The following is a 10,510-nucleotide window of genomic DNA, read 5'->3' as shown; positions in this document are numbered from 1 at the left end:
TCCTTCAGCTTAGACTACCTGTAATGTTAGTTATAATTAGTATGTGAGCCTCTTTCTTGGACGCTTGAATGAAGAATCGTCAAAGCTTGAAAGGAGAGCTGAAGGAGCAAGACACTTGAACTCCAGAATTACGCGATTCGAAGAAGCGGAGCTGAAGGAACAAACTGTAGGTGTTGTATCGAAATGCAGGCCAACCAGAGCTGATCAAGACTTTGGCTTTATTTGTTCTTATAAGCAGCTGTAGCTCAGGTAGGGATTTCACTTATTTTCCAGCTAAATCCCTCGATCGTTGAGGGATAGTGTTATTTCCAGTTCTTGCAAAGACTTCAACTCGCACTGCCCCGCTTCGTATTGCAAAATTTATGTTTTTGAACTTGCATAAACCCGTCCCGCTACCACTTATTCTACGCATGGAATAGTTTGAAAATTTTCGTTACTTGTGCTATTTACTCAATTATGTAAATGTTGTTATGGCTTTGAAGATCGGTTTTGGACTAAGATAACAAAAACTGACATATAGAAATAACTTTTAAAAAAATATGTCAAGCTCTTCCAATATTCAACGCTTGAATACATATATTTGATGAAGAATAATGCATTTATTCCATTTATCCTTCACTAACTGAAATTGATGTCAGGCTGACTGATAGAAACTATGAGTCCATCAAACAGTATAGAGAATCAAGTTTTCTATCTGTTCCCTTAGATAAAAGACAAAAAGTAAATGACACAAGATGTTTACGTGGAAAATTCCTTGTTCAAGGAATTAAAAATCACAACTCACCGGAGTAGGATCTCAACTTCACTAAACAAAATAACTTCAGATTACAACTTTTACAATTTAGGAATTAAACTCTTAATTCTTCACCCCTTACAATAATTTTATTGTAAGTTCCTTACAATAATTTTATTGTAACTCTATTGTAAAGCTACAGATCTTGACTAGATCTAGACAAGAAAATCAAAACAACAAAAGTTGAGATCTATCTTACAATAACACTTCTTGAAAGTAGAGTAGAATTACAAGTAAAGGACTAAATGACAAAGACTCAACGAAATGACAAAGACTCAACAAACCTAAAGACTTAAGACATCTTCAGTTGTAGGGATCTGGTCCTTGAGTTTGTAGCAGCTATGTTCTTGAAAACGCCTTGAAAGCAGTGGCGGCTAGCACTTGAGAAAATATGTGTTTGTATTTGCAAGTGTTAGGTTAAGCATTGTAACATGTTGTATATATATTGGGGACCATGTGAGAATCATGTGACAATGGATAGGGACATTTCAGCCTTTAGTTTGGCCTTTAGCAAACTGATACGCTCAAATTACACCTATTAATGGTATAACGCGGACGTTGTCAAATATAGTAACCCAACGAAGTTGGGGTCGAATCCCACAGAGAATATGGTGTGAAAAGTTTACTAAACAAGTATTGTACTAATCTTGCGGTCCTGGTGTATTCCAAAAAAGGGTTTTATAGTTGATTTGGTTTGTGGACTAATTTAAAGTACCGAAAATTTAAAGTTGTAAATATATGGGTAAAAAGAACCAAGGTTGTGTCCCCGTCAGATAAAGTGTATGATCATGGGTATCGATCTTGATATACTTCTAATGGACTGTTTGTATGGATGTACTTAACCTCTATGTGAATCTGAACTATTTCCCAATAAGAAAAGATTATTTCTTTCTATGCTTTTTCCAAAGATAAGAAAGTATGCATGAATAACGGTTAATTATGCCAAGTAAATTCTTCTTATTCCTAAGTGAATTTATTAAACAAGGTTTAAAGCCCTGAGTTCTTGTTATTTGTTCTTATCTAACCCTAGCTATTTTCCCAAATAAACTAAAGTTTATGGCGTTAGCTAATGTTTGCAACCACTAACTATATGATGAAAACGAAGAACAAATAAACCCTAACAATCTATTATGCGTATATCTTTTACGATCCCAATCACAACACACCCATCCTTGGGTTCACAACCTCGGTAAAAGGTGTTTAGCTACTCATGGCAACAAGAAAACAATAAAAGATTGAAGATTGCATAATTGAATTATTGTATTGAACTTACGAATAAAACTTGAAAGTAATGAATGTAATTGTCCGGAAATCTTCAAAAGCAATAACAACTCAAAAGTAATTTCTACAAGTCTAAAACTCTAGATGTTTGAAAAATAAAACCTAAACAGGTATTTATACAAGTCAAAACTCGGAAAAATCAATCCCGATCTGTTCCATGTCGGCTTGCACTTCGACGGGTCGTCTTTGCACTTTCGACGGTCGTCGTCGACATGCTCGATGACCAAATCGACGATCTGAATATACTTTTATCTCTGCCGGGAACTCACCGTCGAAGCACTTCGACGGACCGTCGATCATGTCGACGGTGCAAGTTGACGATACGATGATGATATGATGAATTGTCACTTCGCAGAACTTATCGACGAGGCAACTCGACGGGCCGTCGAGCATGTTGACGGTCCGTCCTTATGCTTATCGAATAGATTGTTTCTTTTCCTCGTTTTTTTTTTCGCTTCCGAGCATTCTAACTTTAAAATACCTGCACAACACACAAAACACATCAAACTAACACAAACTTGCTCGAAAACAAGTAAAACTTAGAGTTAAAAGCATTAGATGTGCCAAAATTCCCGGTACATCAACACCCCAACTTAAAGTAATTGCTTGTCCTCAAGCAAGTCAACTAATAGACTCAATCTACAAATGCCTCGATATCACAAAGCAAAGCTATCTACAGTGGTTGTGGCAATTAACTTCCGGCATATCAAGTGTATCACAATGACTCTCCCCCCAATAAAGACAAAACCAATCAAGGACTCGTTGCAACTAACCATGAGGCTTCAATTTATGACATCTAGTTATCACAGAAACCATCGCGCACACGAATCAAGACTCACGGGAAACCAGTCACTTAACAAATTCTAATGCCCTCACAAAGGCCAAAGAATGTCCCAACATATATGTAAACACAGAATGAGACAAAAGACAATGGAGAAGAGAAACACTCACACTCACAAAGAAATTCTCTAGCTATACATGCAAATACCATAAGCTTGCCCTTATTTTCAGCGCCCTCGACTTTGGACAGTTCGGCTGTGATCACACTAGGACTTTTTCAAGGTTGTAATGTAGGCTTGGGGACGGGTAGGATAGATATTTGGATAACAGTGACTCACCCTCCTTGAACACTACATCTTATTCTTCTCTTTTACCCTTTTTGCCTTTTGTTTTCTTCCCTTCTTTCTTTTTGTTGCCTCGGTGTGATTTTATTGTGATTCTACTTCTCTACACAATTTTTTTTTCTTTGGATGCGGTGTGTGTTTTTTTTTTTTCTTTTACGCTTACCACACCGCTGTCTTTTAACTAGGCACTTTACTTCAACCCCACTTTCGGCTTATGCCTCATATTCCCCTTGGTCCACCTATCACCCCCAACTTAAAATTTTAGCCTCAATCTTCTTATTTTAGTGCCCGAGGAGGGACCGGTGCAAAAAGAGATGGATATTAAGAATGGGTATCGAGCTTGTTACGGCTAATCAAAACATGTTTTCGAGTGCTCAAACTCGCTGGCTAACAAGGGATATTAATCTATGGGTACGCTTATATTCGAGCTAAACAGGGTTTCTAACACAAACAAAGCCTAAGATCATTTCACAACTTCACTTATCTTCAGAATGCAGGCACGACTAACCAGGCAAGTTCTAGATCACATATAAAACTAGAGAATATATCTAAAAAACCTCACAACACATGGCATCAGAATTGTCAACACACTAGTCTCCCCGCTAAAATTTCGCACACAAGGTAACCCAATAATCTAAATGTCGCACAAGGAAGAATACATGTCAATTAAACAACCAGGTCCATTTTTTCAAAAAATTCGGAGGGGAGTCCTTTGTTTCTCAAAATCAAAATAAGACAGCCTTGAGTTAATCAAACCACCACCACATAAGTCAACATTACTCTATTTTATCTAAACACGACCTAAACATTCCAGGTTCAGCAAGAAATAAACCCCTCAAGAAAAGAACCATGGCAAAGAAAAGCCGAGGGGGTCCTAAACGCATATATGATACATCAAATACTCCCACCCCCAATCGAAAAAGTCTGCAATGTCCCCAATGTAGAAAAAGTAATACCAGGGAGTAGGAATACCTGTGGCGCACTAGGCGTGCGCTCATCTCGCGACTCATTGGTGCGAGGCATCGGGTGGTGCAACCGCCCAACGACGGTCTGCGTAGCAACATCGGATCGGTAGCAACATCGGTGGAAAGTGGTGCCCGTAGGCACCGGCACCGGAGTAGGAAAGGGTGATAGCAATGTCTCACCACTGGGAGCACTGCTCGAGGTGGCTCCCCTAGTCCAAAACTGGACATTCTCCATGAGCGATATCTGAATGGCCTCTGTCACCGTCGCTCCTTTATACTCGGGCCCCTAGTGTGAGTTCTCTCCGTCGCACCTCCTCCTCATCACGGGCCACTCTCTTTCTCTTTCCGGACCGCTTTGTCGTAAATTTTCTAAAGTTGTCCATTGAGAAGGCATATGAATCAACTCTATTGCACCACCTGAAGCTCTTCCTCAATAGGCGGGAATAAGGTCTACTCAGAATCATCACCTCGCGTAGTTATTACCGAAATATACTCGTGATAGTACCGGCGGTATATCAACACTCACCCCTCTAATATCACCTTCGCTCGCGGGCGGTATCTCCCTCAATTTACGGCGCAATCCGGTGGTTTTCTAATCCTTTTCGATCAAAGCCTGTATGCGGTATATATCTTGTGAACCAAGATCGGGCAATACTCTCCAGGCGGCTCTCGCATGAACTCTGACTGATAGTGGCGAATGAGCTCCCTGGCTCTGGGTAAAATCTCTAGCCCCTCAAAACTGATCCGCCGCTCCTCATTTATGGTGCGGTTCTCGTCGAGTGTCGTCACCGCCCCTCTAATCTCACCCTCGCTCGGTGGCCCGGTATCTCCCTCATGGGGACTTCTTTCACAACGTTCGGCAGCCTCCCAACAACGAAGCGATCCTCAAGCCTTTTGCTTCTAAGTTCCCCGACACGGGTAAGATCTCTAGCCCTAGCCGCCCGGGTGCGGTTCTCATCGAGTGTCATCACCTTTATTCGCCCTCATCATCACCAAGGCCCCTCGCGAGCTACGCTTAAGTTCCGGTCCGGGATCTAAAATGTGAGCCCGAGAGGACTAGATGTGCGCATCCTCAGTAGACTGTGCTCGTGCGGTAGGTGAGGCATCTCCAGATGCAGCCTCTGATCCCTCCTCCTCGGATCCATCACCGGACCCAGATGTAGATGATTCCTCCTCGTCAGACTGGGAGGAACTGGGAGGTGTAGGAGCCGGTACTGTGACCTGTCTGTTCCATGGGGGAGGAGCAGCCCTATTTTTCTTCACGGGCATAACCTCAGGCTTGTCATCCGACCTCTCGTCTCTAAGTGTGGGTTGGCCACTGGGCCTCCTCCGACCCGTTGATCTTTGAGTTTGCCTCAAGCCACCCCTCGGGTGGTTGTTAACTTGGGTGGCGCCATACCTGTAATCATCAAAAACCACAATCTAGTCAATCCGTACAAGTGAAATCAACACAGTTAGTTTCAATGCATTTTTTTTTCAGTTTCAGTTCTCTGATCCTCTCTGTCTGCAGACCGTCGATGCACTTTGACGGACCGTCGAACCTGTCGACGGACCGTCAATCAGCTCTACGGGATCGTCTTTTCAACCTTTTGACGGTGCCGTCGACATGTTTACGGCCCTGCATCAGTTACCAACAGTTGACAGACATCAAAACTTGTTTCGATTTTGCGTTTTCCATTTCAATCAATCAGAGAACCAATTTTTCACTATTTTGCACATTTGGGGTTTTGGGGCTTTGGGTTACTCAGACTTCACCCTCATTTTCAACCTTTTGGACTTTAGGCCATTATCCGGGTTTCGTTTGGTGGGTATAACGATTTCAAACCGAGATTTTTAATCGAAATACCCTCCGACCCGTTGGAGTTACTCAGACTTCACTCCTTAAGCACCATGTTTCGATAGACTTTCTCTTTTTCGGACCATTGGCAGGCATAATGAACCAACAAGTTGATCAAAATGCCCGCCGACTCAATGGGAGCACGATATTCTCGTCCCCACGAGTCCATCTAACAGCAATCATACCAAAATTCCCTTCCCCCAACCACAATTTTGCCAATTCAAGAATAGATTTCATTCAACAAATACAAACCCTAAGTCATAATCTCTACCCTTAGCATTCACATATGTCACCCATGTATCCTAGTTAACAACACACCCACTTTATTTCAATGCCATCAAATACAGCCTAGGTCCCAAAATCCAATTCTTCAATTAAGTTAGGAACCCTAGGCCTCTCTTTTAGCAATTTTCGCACAACTACTAAGATTAAGACCAAGCAAAGGCCGAAATTCATGCACATACCTGATATAGAAAGAGACCTTGAAGAAAACTTGACCAAAAATAAGAAAAAAACTCAAAGAAAGGACAAGCAACCAGGCGGTACTTGAAAAATCAGTGGGTATTATGGTTTTAGGGTTCAGTGTAATGGAAGCTGATTTTATGGAGGAATTTATGGGAAGTTATGGAGGGAAGTTAGGAATTTGAAGAGGGAGGAATATAGCATCTGTTCGTATATGAATGCTCTGCCCGTTATTTTGTTTTAAAAGTCTCACGTTTGGCCTGTTATATTTTTTTTTTCGAAGTTTATGGTCGACGACTCGTCAAAGCGTAAAGACGACAAGAAAATTAAAGAAAAGGGCTGACCTGTTGACGACGTGCCGACGGTCCGTCGACATGCTCGTCGATTTACTTACCTGCAGACGAGCAATTTTTAAGCCTCAGAATCTCAGCTCTGCACATCGCCATTGCACATTGACGGTCCGTCGACATGTCGATGGCCCGTCTTTGTGCTCTGGTGTAACTTTGCTGGTTTTTTCGAGTTTCAGTTCCTGCGCTCTCGACACCTGTAAAAAAAATAAAAATCTAAAACCTACAAAAATAAAATTACAGAATTTTAAACTTGGGTTGCCTCCCGGGGAAGCACTTAATTTAACGTCGCGGCACGACGGTGTTATCGCTTACTCTTGGTCGGGATTTGCCACGTCCGTATTCGTCCCCGGTGCTTTAACCAATATCGGTCCACAATTCTATCTCCCGTAATCATACCATGGTAGTGCTTCACCCTCTCAAATATTTACCTTAAATGTCCGAGTTCCGTCTTCGGACTTCGATTCAATAGCTCTATAGGGTGAGACACTTACCACTTCAAAGGGACCTGACCACCGTGATTTCAATTTGCCCGAAAGCTGCTTCAATCTAGAATTAAACAGCAAGACGGGGTCACGCTTGTAGAATTCCCGCTTCAGGATTTTCTTATCATGATATGTACGTCATCCTCTCTTTGTATAGCGCCGCACTTTTATATGCCGATAGCGGAACTCATCCATCTCATTAATTTGAAACAACTTTGAGTTTGGTCGCTTCTTCCCAATTCATGTTCGAGCTCTTCAAGGCCCACATGGCCTTATGTTCAAGTTCAATCGGGGTGACATGCCTTCCCGAAAACTAGCTTGAAGGGTGAAGTCCCAATCGGAGTCTTCGAAGGCAATCCGGTAAGCCCACAGAGCATCACGAGCTTGCGGGCCCAATCGTTCTGTTTGCATTCACCGTCTTTGCTAAAATACTCTTTATCTCCCGATTAGAGATTTCAACTTGCCCGCTGTCCGAGGATGATACGGGTTGCCACCCATGTTGACTCCATACTTTTCCATCAATCCCGCAAAGGCTTTATTGTAAAAGTGAGAACTGCCATCACTGATTATTGCCCTTGGGGTACCAAAACGAGTAAATATGTTCTTTTTCAAGAATCCCATGACACTCTTGGCTTCATTATTAGGTAAAGCCATCGCTTCTACCCATTTGGAGACATAATCAACAACCCACCAAGATGTATTTCATGCCACAAGAGCTTATAAAGGACCCATAAAATCAATGCCCAAACATCGAACACTTCTTCCATTACAAAGTTCATAGACATCTCTTGCCTCCTACCAATATTCCCCTGCTTTTGGCTGATCACAAGAACGCACCATCGATTAGCATCATGAAAGAGAGTAGGCCAATAATAACCACATTCGAGGACCTTGCGTTGATACCGCACCACTACGATGTCCCAATCGTAGAGTCGTGGCAAGCCTTCAGTAATCTCTAATACCTCACTGGGACACAATGCCAAATAATGTTATCGGCGCAAGTTACGAATATGTATGGTTCATCCCACTAGAACTGACGAACATCCCGCAATTTTTTTTTCTGATACGATTTGATCTCATCGGGAATGATACCAGTCACCAAGTAGTTAGCAAAATCGGCAAACCAAGGTGCCACTTGCATAGACACCGCTAAAACTTGCTCATCCGGAAACGCATCTTCAATATTAAGTTCATCTGCTGGCAACCCAGTTTCCTCAAGCCTAGAGAGATGATCTGCGACTTGATTTTCAGATCCCTTTCTATCTTTGACCTCGAAATCAAACTCTTGTAACAAAAGGACCTAACGAATCAGTCGTGGCTTAGCTTCCTTCTTTGCCATCAAATACCTTAGTGCAGCATGTTCAGTGTACACCATAACCTTGGACCCTAGCAAATAGGATTGAAACTTCTCAAAAGCATATACTATTGCAAGCAGTTCTTGCTCGGTCACCGTGTAGTTCATCTGCGCCGCATTAAGTGTCCTACTAGCATAGTAGATTGGGTGCATAATTTTATTGTGCCTCTGGCCAAGCACAACACCTATCGCAAAACCACTGGCATCATACATCAGCTCAAAAGGTAAGGACCAATCCGGAGTAACAATCACAAGAGCAGTAGTGAGGCACTCCTTTAATTCATCAAATGCCTTTTGACACTTGTCATCAAATACAAACTTAGCCTTTTTTTCAAGAAGCTTGCACATCGGGTTAGCAATCTTGGAGAAATTCTTGATGAAGCGCCTGCAAAACCTAGCATGTCCCAAGAAACTTCGGACACCTTTGACTGAGATGGTGGAGGAAGTTTTGCAATCACATCTATCTTCGATTGATCGACGTCAATTCCCTTTTCAAAGATTTTGTGACCGAGGACAATCCCTTCCTTCACCATAAAGTGGCACTTCTCCCAATTTAGCACGAGATTCGTCTCCTCACATCTTTTCAAAGACTTGGACCCGGATACGGTCAAGACAATTATCAAACGAATCACCAAAAAACGTAGAAATCATCCATAAATGCCTCCAAGAAGTCCTCTACCATGTCGAAAAGATCGACATCGTATCCTCTCGAAAAGTGGTTGTTGCATTACACAACCCAAAGGGCATTCTCGGAACGCAAACGTCCCATAAGGACAAGTAAAAGTCGTCTTCTATTAATCTTCCAAGGCAATATTGATCTGATTATAACCCGAGTATCCATCTAGGAAGTAATAATAAGACCTCCCAAACCACTTCTATCCAAAGATTCGATCAATGAATGGTACGGGAAAATGGTCTTTACAAGTGGCAAGCATTCACTTCCTATAGTCCATGCAAACACGCCATCCAAAGAATCGTACGAGTGAATCACTATTCTTTGCACAGGCACCTCTGCTGATGTCTCCTTTCGTACACATTGAACAAAGACTTACCCACTAGTTGTCTGCAATCGGATACACTACCTCAGCATCTAACCACTTTATAATCTCATTTTCACGACCTCTTCGCATGTTCGGTTCAATCTCCGCTCGATGCTCAACACTCGACTTGTCATTCCTCCTCTAGCTGAATTTTATGCTCACAGATGCCAGAAAGAATACCCCGAATATATGCTATGGTCCAACCAATAGCACGTCTGTACCCCCGCAAAATCTCCACTAACCGCTCAATCGTTCGCTCAATAATGCTGAAACGACCATCGGAAATGTCTTGTTCGGAACGGAACTCATACCCTCGCCGCACCGGGAGCCGCCAAGCTCAAGCTTCTGTGGCTCGACAATCAAGGCTTAGCTGGTGGAGTAGTTCTATTTGCGAGATCAAGATCAAGCTTTCTTGGGCGGTGGGCATGTAGGAACTCAGACCCTCAAGCGCATTTAGAGTTTTCACGTAGCCCTCCATATCACACGTATCAAAATTTATCAAGACTACAGCGGAGAGCTTCGGCAGACTTTCTTCTTCCATTTTATGTTCGACATCGTCATCAATCCCACCAAACGAATCAATAACCGAGATACTCTCATAAGCGCTGGGCAACTTCATCCCCTTGCTGGAAAGTTAATTCTTCATCATTCACACTGAACTTAATTTCATTCTTTTCGCAGTCCATAAGCGCTCTTCCCGTAGCAAGGAACGTCTTCCCAAGATAATGGGAGTGTCTCTATCCATCGCATAATCCGTAATCACGAAATCGCCAGTGCAAACACGAACTTACCCACTTGTACCAACACGTCATCTATAACCCC

This window comes from Lycium ferocissimum, chromosome 9, assembly GCF_029784015.1.
Source record: "Lycium ferocissimum isolate CSIRO_LF1 chromosome 9, AGI_CSIRO_Lferr_CH_V1, whole genome shotgun sequence".
NCBI classification, from domain to species: domain Eukaryota; kingdom Viridiplantae; phylum Streptophyta; class Magnoliopsida; order Solanales; family Solanaceae; genus Lycium; species Lycium ferocissimum.
The sequence above is the reverse complement of the archived record's forward strand: the minus strand, read 5'-3'. Positions refer to the sequence as shown.